Below are 18,032 nucleotides of genomic sequence, written 5' to 3'. Positions count from 1 at the left end.
TTAAATGTCTGCAAAACTGGCAAAAATACACCCATGCTTCAACCTATCCCAACCTCCCATTTCAACGGGAGTGCCTGTGACACGGGCTAAAATAACGGACGTTGAGAAAACAAAACATTTTGGATTAGAGTGTCAAGAAAGAGAAGACTTATAATATTACTTGGGTATTATTAAAGGGCCATTTATTGAAGGAAATCAAGATTTAGAACAAAGTTTTTGTGAAGGGATAGCAGAAATATCGCCAGTCTTAAGAATATAACAAGCACAAAATAATGAAAGTAATTTACTATCACATATCTGATTAAAAATTTATAAAAATAATAGTTGTTTTTTTTACTGTATCGAATGTATCTCTTTATTGTTGAACATCAGTAATCCGAAGCCGCCATTTTGAGTTCAAAATGGTGGCTGTCATTATCAAACTCACGTCACTAGCGGACGCATTGCGCTGTGCAGAATATGCATAAAAATAATTAATATTTTTTATTAAAGAAGTTATCGCTCGCAACAATGAGCGCTACGCTTGAATGAAGTCCTGGCATTCCTGCAGTATCAGCTGGATGTCATGGATGAAGTTAGTATAGAGCAAATTTGCACCAGCAATTTTACGGAAGAAGAGATACGTGACGCCAAATCACTTCTCTTTTCGGAAATGAATATGGCCGACCGGATGTTCGTGTTCGGAGTTCGTGGATATATCACTTAGAATTAGCATATAAGTATCTATTATCTATACCTCCAACGAGTGTAGAACCTGAGCGAGCATTTTCAGCTGCTGCTTTTGTTGGAAATAAATTACGAAGCAGGCTAGGAAGTCAAACATTGGATGCTTTGATATTTCTAAGATTCTATTTCCGAAATTCGTAATAGTTCTTTTGATTTGTATATTTTTTTAAGTATTATTTTAGCTAAAAATATTAAAACATCTTTTGAGAAACTATACTTCAGTTTTTTTTATTAGAACACAATTCCCACATAAGGCGTATCCCGGAATTACCCATCTAAAATCCTGTCACCTGAATTAAATAATGTAATAAATAAAAAGAAATAAATATATCCATTTACTCAATTATGAAATGAAATGTTTTATGAAATGTTCTTATTATTTACAGTGCCGAATCCCCATACCCTACAATTAAGCCGGAATTTCAAAGAAGATAGTAAATCGGTTTATACAAAATCAAATACCTACGACTTCAACTTCCATACAATTCACTGAAAAGGAACAGTCATGGAACAGTTCATTTTAACTCCAACCAAGCCTAACAATAATATTGAAAATAAAGATTTATCTAACGTTATTGAAGACTTTTGCTCAGATGATAGTGTGAAGGATTCTGACTATGTAGATACACCCTGTTCTACAAAGAGGTCTCTTTAGAAAAATAAAAGCCGAGAAGTTTTTAAAAATTTGTTGAGTGGAGTAGATTTAAATGAAAAACAATATGTCAATTTCAGTAACGATGTTTCCATCATAAACCAAACAAGTTCACCTATACCTATGCCGATAGCCCCCATGCAAACAGAATCTAGTAGCAGCTCAAGCGATGGATCTAGTTCCACAGTTTCCGGGAGTTCATAAGACAATGAATTGAATAATGAGCGTTTAAGTAGATTAGAATTGAAAAAAGACAGAACAATGTAAAAGTAATGGATCGACTAATATAGTTGCCATTTTCGATCTCCAAGCAGTTTTACCTTGTCCAATTGGCCAATCGTCAGCTTTCTTTTATAAATCAAATTTGAATTGTTACAATTTCACGGTGAGAACCTATTTTCTTTTTGTTAATGATATAAATAAAATTAAACAGTTTATGTACTTATAAAAATAATATTTTTCTTTAGGTATCCAATATAAATGATGATACTACAGTTTGCTTCTTCTGGCACGAGGGTCTTCGGACATTTACAAGTTTTTGGAGGAACTGTCTAGTACACAACCAAATATGGACATAATATTTTATTCCGATAATTGCTGTGGACAGCAAAAAAACAGGTTAGTTTTTTTAGAAATTTAAACAATAGGGCTGCCAATCAAAATAAAACATACTACGCACATACCCTCACACTCGCACAAATCTATCCTCAAAAACTTACGCGAGTTATGGGACAACCCTACGCTACGGGCGATATGTAATGTGAAGTGCTGACGGTGTGCTTTCGCTCATGGGAACCATTAGTGCTATCTTATTCCTATGAATTTTATATTATAATTAAAACATAGTGAAGCATCGTGCTCATAATAACACGTACATTGTAATTTTACTTTTTAATTAAGATCATTTACTTAACATTATATGATTTTTTTATTAATTCACTGGAAAGAGAATTTAACTCGCGTTTACATAATAATATTAGTAAGATATTTATTCGTAAATGATTATTTTTCTTGTTTCAGATTTTGCAACACATTGCCAATAAAATCGATCACACATAAATTCCTCATACGAGGACATACCCAGAATAAAGATGCCGTCCATTCTGTAATAGAAAATAATGTTAAATGTGCAAAAAAGCTGGATCAATATACACTCCGGCAGAATACATAAGCCTTATAAAAATGCTAAGAAAAAGGAGGAATCATTAAATGTCAAAGAAATAAATTTCGATTCTTTCTTTGATATGAAGATGTTATCTGATGATGTTATTTGAACATAACCAAGGATGTTGATAGAAATTCGATAAAGATTACGGAAATCAAACCAATCAAATTTACAGAAGGTTCAGAGACATACCAATACAACGACAGCTACAAGTCAGACAAGTTACCAATCCCTATCCGAAAGAAAGAAGACATTCTTCAATTGATATCCTCAAATATAGTCCTAAGTTTTACGAACAATATTATAACAACCTCTTTTAAAAAATAAGAGAGTGTTGACTGATGTAGAAGTGTTAGTTTATTTTTCCAAAGAATATTTTATTTTCATTTATATTTTTTGAAGCTACAAAATACCTCAAAAAGCACACAAAAACTTAGAATGCATCCAAATCACCTATCCCAGCAATTGCTTAAACTAAAACCTAAACGCCTGAAAAGAGCTATTGATGCTTTGTCATTGTTCTTGTTGGTTGTTATTTTTGATTTGAAAGTATTTGTTACAGTTGGTTTGTTATTGTTTGTTGTTGGTTATTGTTATTATTGTTGATTTCAAAGTATGGACAACCAGTATAGGTCACTACTTTTAATCAAGAATTTCTCATTATAGAATATCGCCGGCAAAATAAACAGCGAGGAACGCGCTGTTGAAGCTGCCAAAGCGTGGTATCTATTACCACAGCGCGTTCCTCGCTGTCCAATTTGTAGCAGACCCATGAATAGGGAGGCGAAGGAAACTTACAAAATGGGTTTTCGTTGGCGATGCAGGCGTCAGGGATGTAATTAAATTCTAAGTTCTCTGAAAAATACCTTCTTTGAAAGAGTAAATATACCCTTTTTACCAATAATGGACTGATTCTCCACTTCCTGTGTCGAGACAAAGTGACGCAGGCGGCAAAAGACGTAGGGGTGTCCAAAAAATCGGCAATCCAGATTTATCACTTTTTGAGGGAGGTCTGCGATGCTGCAGAGGCCCATGACCGAGATCTGATCGGTGGTCCTGAAGATGTTGTAGAGGTAGATGAATCCCACCTCTACACGAGGAAGTACCACCGTGGTTGGCTTCTGCAGCATCAAGTATGGACTTTCGGTTGCGTTAGTCGTCTGACTCGGAAAGTCCACGTCGAGTTGGTACCGGACAAGACCATGGAGACTCTGCAGCCATAGAAGCAAATGTGCGCCCTGGAACACACATAATGTCCGATTATCACCGGAGTTATTTAGTTATAATTTAGTTATAATATTTGTAAAGTAATTTCATATTCACTGTAGTTGGGAAAAAATAATAATGAAAGTATGTTTTTTTTTTTTTGTTTCAGATAAATTAAAAATATCAAAAGCAAAATATGACGATCTCAAAGTTTTGAAGACATTCTGTTCTGCTGAAGCCCAAATTCTATTTGATAATTTGCCTCATGAATAAAAATACTACCTGCTTATATTTGATTAAATAACAACCTTATTTTACCCTGTGTTTGATTATTTACCCTGATTACTTCTGCAATTAACTATGTAGGTACTTGATAAAAAGGGGGACAGTCATTGACATTCCTTGTTTTTTGCAATGACAATGTAGCTTTTTTTTAATTTAAGAGCTGTAAACTGGTAACTAAAGTACAGTCATTAAAAAAAAATCTAAAATTATTCATAAAAGTTACTATCAAAATTTGTTAATAGTCATTATCCATGCTAAAACATAAAGATATGTATGAATTTCAAACTTTAAAATTAGACATAAAATAAGATTTCTTCTTTTTCCCGCATAGTCTTCAAATATAAGTAGTATATAGTTTATGTCATACAAAGCAGAACAACCATAAAACATTATTATCATAGTTAGACCCCAGACCACATTAAGTACAAAAAATATCTTAAAATGACTCTCAAATGAACAAACCAAAGGTGCAATATGACAATCAACATACAATACTGGTATCTGAGCCATCACCAATAGAACAGGCTACTATGAGCCAATAGATAGAAATAGGGATGATGAAAGTCAATCTGTTTCGGTGGAATACCTTGACAAATCAAGTACCTAGTCTCCTACATTATGTAACTTTTAAGGCAAATGCAAAACCATGAATTACAGGTTGAACACTACTGAATAAATACTATCTCAGTTTGTAATAGTTTACACATTAAATATCTATGCTGACTAAACAGGCAAATTTTATGTACACCCTTTATGTATCCACACTAAATGACTAGGTAATAGGTAAGTATATCAATTAATTACCTTTATGTGATCTTTCAATAGGTACTTTTGAAATAGCCTCACATACTTCTGTTACAATGAGGGAAATTGTAGAACATGATACTTGAAATAAGTGCATAAGGGACTTGTATGAATCACCAGTGGCTAAAAATCTTATTGTGATTAGCAGGCATATTCTCGGTGAAATGCTATCTTGGTAGTAGGTGTCCACCATCATCTGCCTTAACTTTTGTTAGTAAACTAGTCCGTGGGCCATTCTGAAGTAATCTTTTTTTCCCCCAACGCTTCTTCCGTGGTTTAGCTGCATGGCTTAGTAGTACTAAATAAGCTGCTGCTAAAGTTACTTGATCAGACATATTCCCTATTCATATTCATATTGTGTATGTATCCCCTCGATCAAACAAGTAGACCAGTCACTCCTTAAAACAGCACGAGGCTGCATTTTTATATCGTGATCCCCGAATTTCATTATTGTATGCTGTATAATCGATAGCTGGTAGTGAATTTTCATAACAAACTGCTTTTCTTTTTCAACGAAAATACATAGTTTTTATGGAAATTGAAAATGTTTTTGTACTAAAAATGCAACAAGTACAATCTTAAGACAATACAGTATCAAAATGTCAAATTATCCCACTCACACGCATTATTTTTAAATATATTTACGTAGGTAGCTTTTATATTTTTTACGTATTACAATTTATTTTGATAAATTATTAATTTAACAATTTATTGGAGCCAAAAATCGTTCCTATAAATTCACATTTCACAACAATGAACAAACAATGAACAAGCCCACAGATTACTATATATTAACAAGCCGTGAACAAGCCACAGATTAGTTAATATGACGCAGATCACAGATTAGCGATACAAATATACTATCTTATCATAGAGTATAAATTTTAATGTTATTTTTATAGCTCACTTGCTTCAGTTTTTAAAAACGATTAACTTTTACTTTTAGAGCGTATACGCACTATGCGGGTAGCCGTCCGGCTGACCGCAAGCACAATTATGTATGTAATATTCATTTCTATGCGCACTGCGATGCGGCTACCGCAGACCGCACAGTGCGCATAGAAATGAATATTACGTACATAATTGTGCTTGCGGTCAGCCGGACGGCTACCCGCAATGCGGCTACCCGCATAGTGCGTATACGCTCTTAGTATTTAAATAGGTAGCTAGGAGCGAAGCGACGATCGTGTTAGGTTTACTCTTGAACTTACATAAATAAGTTTACACATTTTCAGTACATAAGTGTGAGACTGGTGTCTAAACTTCAATTAAATTTTTCGAAGGGTGGCAAATTGTTTGAGGTACCTGCCCTAAACTTATCCGGTACGGGGAAACATGATCCTTAGCACATTGTTTTTTTTTTAATAAAAAAAATCACAGAGCAAGTAAATACATATTATATGTATAGATCCCTATGACACTGAAAGCTGTTATTCTCAAGACGAAACTTTGTAAAGGCGTCACCATTAAATTAGAAACGTATTGGAGGCGTCTAAAAATGGCATTTATACATTTTTACGTAGCTTTATGCCATTAAAATGATATTCTGTTGGAATTATAACAATTCTTAATATTTACTAGAAATTATTTCAATCTGACTTTACGTTTACGTCCTGCAAAACTTACATCATTGGCATTTATCGACTAGTGCGAAAGTATCGATTAAACAAATGTCGATAATGAAAATGAGTACATATTTTTAAAACCAAAAAATCAAACCATATAGAATATACCTGAAAAATATCCATTTAGCTATAATAACAAAAGTTTTTCAGACAAATTAAATGGGCACATCCATTTTCATAATAAAATGTACACTAGCTCATACGTGGTGAAAAATTACGAGAAAATGAAAAGGTGCATTTTTATATTTTGGTAAACTTTCGTTTTACTTTATTAAACGTAACGTCTTTATTACTTTACCTACTTAATGTATGCTAAAAAACTTAAATTAATAGTATGCATCTGTGTCATACTATTTCAAAGTCTAGATGTATGTTTTTTTATCCCTTTCACACCTAACTTGCCAAGTTAGGTGTGAAAGGGATAAAAAACATACCGGCATCATTCAAGGTCATATTTTCTTGTTACAAGTTAATGTTCATACTGAAATCTCCAGTGTATTTTATATAAGCTTCTTGCTTTCGAATTATCATCTGCACTCAGGTGGATAGCTTACAAGTGACGGCATAGTGCTGAATCTTATTATTTTATGCTCTTATATCGTTGTAAATATGTCACCTGGTGGTTCAAATGACCCATAATTTTTTAACATGGGCCTGTAGTCTATCATAGATACAAATTAGATTGCACCAATTTTTCACTTTTCGTTGCACACGTATGCGCAACCTTTGTAAGTGTGAGTTGTGCAAGTATACCATGAGTAAAATTTGTTTCATTTTTTTATACCTGGCGACACTGATCAATGTCAATTGACTTTTATGACTTTTGACTTTTGAAGTTTTGGGAAATGAGGATTGGTTTTGTTTTGTTGTGCTTGCTTGTGATTATTACTTACGACAAGACTTTGTCTTAGATTAAGTAAAAGTGTTTGTTTCTAAAAATCTATATAACTGCAATGTCCAGCAAGATGTCCAGTAACATTTACAGAAAATGTTCTAAATGTGGTAAAACACGTGCTGAGGATACATCGGTGACTTAAAACAGGTTTCCCTTTCAGGAGTGGCCAATATCAGAAAGTTAGTGTACGTTTGATGTACCAATTGAGGTAAAACTGTACATTATAGGGCGTGGAATTTGGGGGTAGTGGGGGGTGGAGAGAGGGGGGGTGGGTACTAGGAACTTCCCCTGTAAAGGGGGGGGCGCGAAAATTAATAGTTTTCGAGATATTTACAAATTAAGTTTTGGTCCGCCTAAAGCAAAGGGGGCGCAAAGTAAGGACTTAGAAAATTTTTGATCTAAAGTGAAAATTGTATAGGAATCATAAAATACATAATTTTTATTCAAAACGCTAAAATAAGCATGTTTTATAAAAAAAACTTTTTCTCTAAAATAAAAAATGGCCGAGATATTCGCCCTCAAAGATTGATGATAAAACCTAACCTAACCCTTTCCCTATCTCCTCATGTCTTTTTTATATTGTCTCAGACACTGCCTTAGCTCCGGCGCTACGGGAAGTGCAGCCCTTCCGCCCTTGCGTGACAAAGCACGGTCGCCCGTACTCCACTTCGCAGCTTCAGCTTATTGGTCGCCTTCGGCGACCAGCCTCAGCCGCTCCGCTCCGCACGGCTCCCGAGCTTTGTCACGGCGGGCGAGGGCTGCTCTCCCTCCGCGCCTCCGGCTTTTTACATACACTCTAGGGGTAGGGCAGACAAGACCACGAGGAATTCGGGTTGACAGCTTCGGTTCTGTGGCAAGTCTTATGATAATGCAATGCTTATTTTAGCGTAACGTTTTTTAGCTAGATTCGGACTTTCGCAGCTTAATATTGAATACATAATATTCCATCATTGAAAAAATTTACATTTTACAATCCGTCATGTATCTTGGTAATTATCAAGTTTAGAGAAAAGTTGCCCCAACAAAACATGCTTTTATTAGCGTAATCTTTACGATAAAACAATAATAAATAGGTGTTATAATGATACCAACTCCATCAAAAATTTTCTAAGTCCTGCGCCCCCTTTGCTTTAGGTATTTTTTTCCAGTTCCACATTGATCTGAAGCAATTAATATTAATTATTACTTTACAATAATAGTTTTCAATACTAGTAATATTTCATTAGCTCTTTGATTTGAAATATGACAGATTTAATGTAATAAACATTAGTATGACCTGTAGTTTTTTTTTTGTTTGAGTGGGAATCGCCCTAAAGTCGCTTCTGGCACTCGCCGGCCGCTGCTGCGGCACGCTCGCTTCGCTCGCTCGGCTCGTGCGGCAGTTCAAATGTTAACCTAACACGCTCGTCGCTTCGCTCCTCGCTACCTATTTGTATGCTAAAAGTAAAAGTTTAATAGTTTTGTACAGTTTTAGGGCTTAACAGGAGTACGCACGAAACGATCTCGACTGAAAGGCGGCAAACGAACGGTAACTGAAAATGACGTCGTTATTGTTTTGTTCCACGGTACAAAGCGTACAATTAATATTGGACAGCGCTAGTCGTCTGCTAAACGGATGAATAAAATAAATTAGTCGTCCGATTACCGGATGAATAAAATAATTTAATCGTCCGATAACATCTATTTATCTATATAGTTAGGTTATCGGGGTTTCTTTAGAGAACTGCCGCACGTATTATAGGTTTTTTGTGGGGGGGAGGAGGGCACACGTAGGTATTTGATTTTTTTTTGCGCGTCGACGGAGCCCCGCTTCGCGGGGCTCCTATTTCTGTGTAGTTTTTTTTTAAAGAAACCTAACCTAACCTAACCTAACGGCTAACCTAACCTAAACTAGATTTTTTTTGCGCGTCGACGGAGCCCCGCTTCGCGGGGCTCCTATTTCTGTGTAGTTTTTTTTTTTAAGAAACCTAACCTAACCTAACGGCTAACCTAACCTAACTTGATTTTTTTTTGCGCGTCGACGGAGCCCCGCTTCGCGGGGCTCCTATTTCTGTGTAGTTTTTTTTAACCCTAGAACTACAACATCCAAATTTAATTAAATGAACCACAACATGGGTCCTGGGTGACCCCAAAATAAAAAAATGATTACTTACAAAATATTAAACTTTAATAAATTTAAACAATTATTACAAGGTTTTTTGGATATTAATGGAATGTTTAAGGGAAAAAAATTTAGTACAAATCTGAAAATCTAGATACAATAGTGACAAATAGGTAACCTGTGTTGTGCACATATTTTTTTTGGTGCACTTTACACATTTCTCTCTGCCCTTCCTATCTTTGGCTCTAGTGCATAAATAGCAGTGGGAACTTGAAGTTGATCGAGCTTGGGCTACCTGAGCACTGTTTTAGTCATCTACTCCCAAAACATGAAGCATTATCAATTTAAGAAATTGGGGCAAATTTTTGACCTCATCAAGGCAGCGTTTCACGTAGGGCTGTACTAATTGAAGGATTAGGAATTATCTTAGAAAGTAGTTCCTTTTCAGTTTACTCCTGCGAATGTTTGCCTTGAGTATTAAATAGGAATTTACACCTCCAGCATCAAGCATGCCGTAGTAAAATGTTAGCGGCCACCTTCGTGTTTTTCTTACTGTTGTCTTAGAATGACTCTCTTTTATGGTTTCAGAAAGTCTGTCAATTTGTGCATTGGTATGCATCACAATAAAATCCAATATTTAGTCTGGAAAAAAAAAGCTTCCACGCTTCTAACTCGGTTTTTGCGTCGCGTGCGATACCTTTAGGACCAGGTTGATTTATCACGATGTTTCTACTTGCAGTGCGTGTATTAGGAACAGTGAACGGAGTTCTTCGTCAAGTATAACCATTTTTGCCCATACAGAAATCAGACAGAAGAACATCATCATCATCTGATCCAGATTCAACATCAAGCAAATAATCTTCATCGGAGTGTTCATTTTTTGCAGTTTCAGATCCATCTTCGTCCGAAAAACTGGAGGTTTCACCTTCATATTCCTCCAAAAGTTGCTCAATTTCATTACTTTCAAGGGCTCGTGACGTTGAGGCCATATTGAAAGACTATTCGTGAAATAAACGTGAAATCACACAAAAATAATCACAAAAAAATAGTTTCGATAACCACAACACGGGTCGCGGGCGACCCCAAACTGCTATATCTCCGAACCTAATGGGCGTGGGCACCCCGCCATGCGTCATGGGCCACTGATTACCAATTACGGAAGGTACCTAGATGCACAATGTTGTAGGTGCAAAAATCGCTAAATTAAAATAAAAATACGTGTGCGTGGGGTCACCAATGACCCAATGTTGTGGTTCTAGGGTTAAGAAACCTAACCTAACCTAAACCTAACCTAACGAATTGAGGGTGAATATCTCCGCCATTTTTGATTTTAGAGAAAAGTTGTTCCTATAAAACATGCTTATATTAGCGTTATCTTTACGATAAAACAATAATAAATAGGTGTTAAAATGACACCAACTCCATCAAAAGTCCTGCGCCCCCTTTGCTTTAGTCCAACCCAACTAGCTTTAGTGTTAAAAGGTTATCTAGTAATCCGAATAATCGGACGATTAAATTATTTTATTCATCCGGTAATCGGACGACTAATTTATTTTATTCATCCGTTTAGCGGACTACTAGACACTTCGATTAATATTTTTGTTAAATTATAAATTGCGAATATTAATAATTTTATTTTATTTAATCTATTTTACAAAAACTATACTTAATAATAATTATTTTTAATGTTGTTGTTAAAAAATATACAAATTTCATAAATAAAATTTAAATTATAATATTTTTTTTGTTAGATAGAAATGTTTTACCTGAAATGAAACGCGTTTGACAATCGCTGTAGGTCAATTTGACACTGTCATAACAGTAAGTTCGCGTTTCAAAGATAAAATGGAGTAAAATTTTCCGATTTTCAAAAATTCGTGACTCAAAAACAAAAAGCTTTCGCGCTGTGAAATTTCAGATTTAGGTTCCATAGGACAATAGCTAACCACAAAAAAAATTACGACTCTCAACTCCACGCCCTATAATGTACAGTTTAGCCCCAATTGAATATTATTTTACTTTGTTCATTAACATTTTACAGTATATGTACAACTACTGCAATTTACTTACAAGATTTTTAAAGTGAAACTTTTATTACATCGTCTCAAACTTTTTGGTCTGTGTAGCGCATGTCGCGTGTATCGCGGCTGCTGAGTAGGTATACCTACTCGGCAGCCGACCGTCACGCGACATGCGCTAGACAAAGCAGTGTTCGGAACCGTTCGAACAGTTTCACTTTTACCGTGGTTTCATAAAACCACACAACATTTTTTTTTTATTGGTAATAGGGAAGCGCTTGACCACACCTGATGATCTCGCCTGATGTTAAGCTGATGTTAAGATGTGGTCTAAGATAGAATGCGCTTCCCTAGAAGGTATCTGTTCACTCTACGCTTGAGGACCCCCATATTGTTCTTGTCGGGGAACACAGATTCAGGAAGCATGTTCCAGTCCCTCGCAGTTCGAATATTTTTGTATAAACAGGATGAGAATGTCTATACCCTATACATATAATGTTATTTTCAGAGCTTGTGCTTGGGCTGTATTCTGTTGGCCTAATGAACATTGGAGTTCCGTCAAATCTTTGGTCTCTCCATACTACAAAGTTTTATGAGGCATTTCAAAACATGTCAATTCTATGACAATATGCGACAAAAACTAAGTAGGATTGCCATACCCACTTTAAATGAATTAGAAGAAAGTACATGTTCAAGAAAATATGCTTATACAGGTAACTAATGTAACTCATCTTGATAAAATTATTTATATAGCAATATATATGAGAAAAAATAACCATAATTATTCATATTTTTAGAATTCAGAACAAGGAAGGCAATAAGAATGTTCAAGAGTGGCATTTTCACAAATAGAATATATAAACATCAGTAATATTCAATACTAGCGGTCCGCCCCGGCTTTGCCCGTGGTACCTACATGTTTTATAGCCTATGTTGCTCAGTGAAGATGCAGCTTTCTAATGGTGAAGGAATTTTTGAAATTGGTCTAGTAGTTTACGCGTGAAAACCATACATACATAATTACAAACCATTCCTCTCTATAATATTAGTATAGACGAACCGTCCACAAGCCGAGCCCCAATGAAAGAACCAATGCAATAAACTTTTTGAAATTTTAATATCAAAATCAACTACTAAGGCTCAGGTTAGTAATTTCTTTGTAATAGGTATTGTGCCTCAGGTATCCTGAGTGGCTTCCTTTTTTAGCGCATGCAACCACACAAATTTATGGTTTCTATTACCTATTATATATAATCTACAATGTTATTTGATATGTGTGTTGGAATAAAAGGTTTCTTTCTTTGTAATAAGATTGATTTTATATTTATTAGCCTTGGATCAGACTTTTGAAGACATGTATGTATTATATTATATGGTAGGTTATATCCATTTTTTGCATGTCCGTTTGCCAGTTGACAAAGGCCTCCTCCATTCTGGCCTTTCTATGGCCACTCTACCCCAAGTTGTACCCGCTACCGGTTTGATGTCATCGTCCCATCTCTTTTATTATTTTTATTTTATTTTTATTTTATTTTTGGGGTCTACCTCTATCTCTTTCCTTCTCTTGGGGAGTTATTTTGCTCACCACATGTAGTTCACAGATTAGGTATCAGTTATTAAGTAACAGATGCGACAGTGTTTTTTTCCATAACTCCAGTGGATCCATTGTGGTGCTGCTGTAGCCTTATCAATTTTGACAGTAAAAGGTAGTGTTGCCTACCAAGTATTGATAATCTGGTTATCAATACTTGAGTGAGGTTCCCATTCTGTTGATAAAAATACTACGTACTAGATACTAAGGGGTTCTAATCGTTATTATTGCGAATATTAAAAATAAAACAGATTTCGTTTTCAATTTTTAGTTATTTAATGCCCTTTTTCTTAATTTATTTGTTTTATATTTCAAAAAAGCAATTTAATGGATTTCTGCCATTTTTTACACATATCTCTCCTCTATAGCTCCCTTTAAAATTTTATTTATAATATTGCTCCAGTTATGGACATGAAGCCTAAAAGCCATATAAGTTAAAAACATTTTTTTTAAACACATATTGTGTGTTTTCTGACACTTTTTTTCTTAAATTTGCCCCAATTTCGTTTTGGATACAGTTATCGTTTAAATAATTATGTATTTAACAACTTGCTTCCCTTTACAACACTAGAAGTTTGATTACTATTTTTTTAAAGTTTGTATTCTCTTTGGCGCATGTAAGAAAAAATATTATCCTCTGTTGATTTACTGGTAAAGCTCTTCATGCAATTTTTACAATTATTGACACTACTAGCTTAGCTAACAAAGTGACTGATTTTACGGATGACTTAGCGGCATCGCATAGTACGAGATTGTAGCAGTGGCAGCCACACGGTACATAAACAGCAAAGGGATTTATATCCAGAATTCTCCTTTGAACCCCAATATTTTTTCCTTTCATGTTAGCCCCGTTGTCATAACCCTGACCCCTACAATTGTTCAATTCCAGTCAATATTTATTTAAAACATCAATGATAACTTCAGTCAGTCTTTCACCAGTCGACTCATTGACAGGTATAAATTCTATGAAATGCTCTTTGCTGATGCTGATATTTTATCGTCATCTGATGATAAATCGACAAATCGTATTGTCAGTGAAAGTTGTTCTACATGACTAATGTCTGGAGTAAGCTGCGGCTCTTTCTTATAGAGTAACCAGGAAGACTTTTTATGAATTGCATAGCCTGATCATTTAAGGAAGAATGACACTAACTGCAAATTATCGATTAGAAGTGAAGAAAGGTTGGCGTTGTGTCTGAAGTAAGTGAATACTATTTAATTGTAAAAAAAAACATTTCAGAACTTCACTGTCCCCAGTAATATCATCAGCTTTTCTTTTATTGGTAGTTGTTGAAGAAGCGTGGGATGAATGAGATGGCGAATGAGCAGCATTTTGTGTTGTCGAATTTTGAGAGTTATCAGTTGTAGGTTCTGACAGAATACTTTCTATATCTGATAGCAGCTCTTCGTGTGATCTCGAGTTATTTTCTGTACCTGCGGACATTCGTGTATCGTCAGTGCCTGGGCTCCTGATTTCTTGTTGCCCGTAGTTCGTCGTTCGGTCTCTGTTACACATATACGACTGTAAAAACTGCATTTGTTTTTGATACTTCCATAATTTTTTTTGTTTTGTTGCCTGACCACTTCTAGTACAATTTTGTCTTTTTATGGCGTCGCGGTGGTTGTCGCGTAATTTTTTCCACTTTGCTTTAGCTGTGGAAACTGAAAGAAAAGAAAATCAAGCTTTATTTTGTGAAAGTAATATAGTAAAATATATTTACAGATATTTAGCGACTGGCAGCAAGTTTTCAACCATTGCAGAAAATTTTAGAATTGGAAAAAGTACTGTATCAAAGATTATTCCAGAAGTTTGTGATTGCATTTGGAAGGTGCTGCAGCCGTTATACATGCCAGTACCAAATTTTGGGAACTGGAATTTCTTTAGTGAAACTCAATATTCCGTTTAAAAAGATTTAATATCAAGACAAAAACGCCATTTGTACAAAATTTTGCACATAAGTGAAAAATATACATTCTACCCTGTATAATAAAAATGACAATCTATGTTGGTGGAACGCGTGTTTGCTATAATAAGTTTAACAGCCGTAGACACATCGGAATACGGCAGCAGGACCACTTTTCCTTTAAACTTCTTGCCCAGCCGTATTATTTTTATGCCAGCTGGGGGGAATATTTTTTAAATCAAGTTTTAGAGCACATTGATAAGCTAGTTTGCGTACTTCTGTTGGTAGTAAACCAAAATATATTTCTGAACTTTTGAGTAGATAAGAAGCTAATTTATGTTCTGTTTCTTCTGAGCATACCAATCTAGGTTTAACGTAACCCAAAGAACAACTTTGTTTTTTCTGACATACCTGATATGATATGAGGACATCGGACACAAATTAAACATCTCGCTTGCTTTACGAATGCTCGTTTTATTCTGCAGTATTTCTGCAGACCTCTTTCTGTTTTTCTTTTATAGTTTCTCATTCTGGAAAAAACAAAAAATATGTAGAATTTTTAAAATAAGAAAACGAACAGTACAATACCAGATAAGTGTAACTACTAAAAATTAAGATAATTGTAAAGATAATTGTAACTACTTGCCCGATGAAACGTTTTTTAATATAAATTGAAGTCGTTATTAATGGATATATGTGTCGCAGGGATATGATAAAAACAGTGATTTGCCCAAATCCTAAGGGATTTGATCAAATCACGGAGGATGTTAAAATAACAACAAGTTTTTATCATTTCCCTAAGCAAATTTGGTGATTTGACAAATCCCACTAAAGAAATCTAGTGATTTGAACAAATCCCTAAATTGGTTCAGTGAAATGACAAAAATAACTTTTGTGATATTTTTAAGGTTTATTTTGTAAGATTACCTACATAATTATAATAATCAGGTGTATCACAGTGCAATATTAATCTCAAAAATCACCCCTAGAACATAATTATTTGAAAAAAGAGAAACAAAAATTTAAAAAAAAAAATATAAGTAGAAAAACTTAACGTATTGCAAATATTCATTTATTAAACACGGAGCAGATTTGTGGCAACGTGAATTACACAGAACATTATTTTTTTACAGGCACATTTATTCGTTTTGCATCGTACTTTGGACTCTTGGTAAGAACACTGTTTGAATCCTTGACCTCCAAACAAAGATAATTTTCCTGCAATTTCACGCAAACTCAGCGTAGTCGATGGAACTGAATCGGTTAATGTAACTTTAGACAACTGAAGAGTGTTTCTTGGAAGCCAATCTTTTAAGATGCCAACTGAAGTACCGATTTTTAATAAATTGTTTTTCGTATCTAATACAATCCCCGTAATACTATTTCCATCTAGTGGACCTCTGTCTACTTTTGATACATCAACCAAAACTGTGGAACCAACTAATACATCCTTGAATTTCTTTGAAAAAGTTTCTTTCATTTTATCAGCAGATCTTTTTAAATTTTGTGAAGCATCTTCCCTTTGCTCTTTAATTTTCTCTTCTTTTTGGCATAATAAGCATAGAACTCTCGACCCATATCCTTCTGCGCTTGTCGTAATGCCACATATTGCATGCACGGAATTTCCGCAAATGTCACATGAATGTGCTCCTGTAGATTCTTGTCCACAAACTACAAATCATTTCTGGTACTCTCACAGCCGATTCACTTTCTGATACAACAGGTGGTTCAACTGATAATTCATGTGTTAAAATAAGTGAAGTCGAAGTGTTGTCTTCATTTGGTTCTATAGTTAGTTGTTCCTCAGAAGTTATAGCGTTGTTATCAATTGATTCAGTAGCTAATACGTTTTGCTGTTTAAAAAGCAGATCCAAATCCCCTTCAGTAACTAACTTGTCAAGTAATTCTGTTGAAATATGAGTAGATCGGAGTCCTGTTTTTGGTTCTGTTCCAAATAACGCCTTGTAAGGTGAACGCTTAATGGTACGATGAAAGGAGGAATTCTTTTGAAATTGAACAAAATAACAGCCGATTGCCCAATTTTTACTGTCATTGTCAATTAACCAAGCCCGTAACATCGCTTCGACATCTTGGTTTGCACGCTCAACTGACCCTTGGCTCGCAGGATGTCGAGGTCTACCATTAATAATTTCGCATAGTTTGACGCCATGATGAACACACACCCCTTATCATAAAGACTAGAGCGTGGTCACAAAACCTCATCTTCCTGGTTCCAGCTTCAACAACAAACCCATAAATATTATCATTTTTTTCGTTGTAGGTTAAATGTGGTGATAACGCTATTTCGTCAAAGACGATGGTGCAAAGTTATTCCAGTAGTCGAATTTTTTGTTTGGTTAGCTTGTATTTAAAAACTTTTGTATTAATCCCTGGTTCTATAATTATTTTTTCTGTAAGACGATTCAGTGTTCTAAAGTTGGGCAAAACAACATTTTTTCCAATTGTATGATCTCGGGTTTTGCTTCCACAATACCAGTGCAGTCAACTTTTCGTCTAAGGTGAATCTTCTAGCCATTTTATGTTTGCGACATTGTTTCAACTGCATCAACAGAACGGTCTGTGCCTGTTTGCCTAGACCATTTTTTTAAACAACACTTCATTATTTCCATAGACCCTGTGTGGCTGTTTTACCCAAACTATCAGCAGTTATTTTGGTTACTTGCTTCACAGATTTTCTTTTCTTTGGGCAATTTTTTTCATAAAATCTGAAAACAAAACTTATGTTACAATTTATTTTGATGATTCATTGTGGTCCTGGAGCACACTAATGGTTGTTTAATTTATTCATGTATATCTACATGTTTGAAAGATTAATTATATTTCATCGCTTCATTCTTCAGATATTATTTACTATGTAGTTCCCTTTTTCAATGCTAGCAACCACGCACGCCTTTAGATTTTTTTTTTTTTTTTTTTTTATATTGAGGGTATTACGACCTGACAAGTATTTGCTCGCTTTGAACGATATTCATTCCTTTTTCGTGCGCCGCAACATACGGACGTCTCAAATAAGTGCAAGTTTCGTCATGTTGAAGAGAA

General features: G+C 34.9%; 2 long non-coding RNA genes across 3 annotated transcripts; one reads left to right on the top strand and one right to left on the bottom strand.

The window, feature by feature from the left end:
* Positions 1-3,493: 3,493 nt before the first annotated feature.
* Positions 3,494-5,593, bottom strand: LOC149896179 (uncharacterized). Its single transcript, XR_016458353.1, has 2 exons — positions 4,839-5,593; positions 3,494-3,781 (listed from the first exon to the last, which is right to left on the bottom strand). It is a non-coding gene; the product is annotated as an uncharacterized LOC149896179 (long non-coding RNA).
* Positions 5,594-7,304: 1,711 nt separating this feature from the next.
* On the top strand, positions 7,305-17,785 carry LOC149896178 (uncharacterized). 2 transcript variants are annotated; one of them, XR_016458357.1, is made up of 4 exons: positions 7,305-7,537; positions 11,986-12,190; positions 12,275-12,621; positions 14,792-17,785. It is a non-coding gene; the product is annotated as an uncharacterized LOC149896178 (long non-coding RNA). The 2 variants fall into 2 exon arrangements; XR_016458356.1 differs by lacking the exon at positions 14,792-17,785 and having other exon boundaries at positions 12,275-12,976.
* The last annotated feature ends 247 nt before the right edge of the window (positions 17,786-18,032 follow it).

Source organism: Colias eurytheme, chromosome 29, assembly GCF_061535395.1.
Source record: "Colias eurytheme isolate Ceu_HAF_F1 chromosome 29, ilColEury1 Martin Lab GWU primary, whole genome shotgun sequence".
NCBI classification, from domain to species: Eukaryota; Metazoa; Arthropoda; class Insecta; order Lepidoptera; family Pieridae; genus Colias; species Colias eurytheme.
The sequence above is the reverse complement of the archived record's forward strand: the minus strand, read 5'-3'. Positions and strand labels throughout refer to the sequence as shown.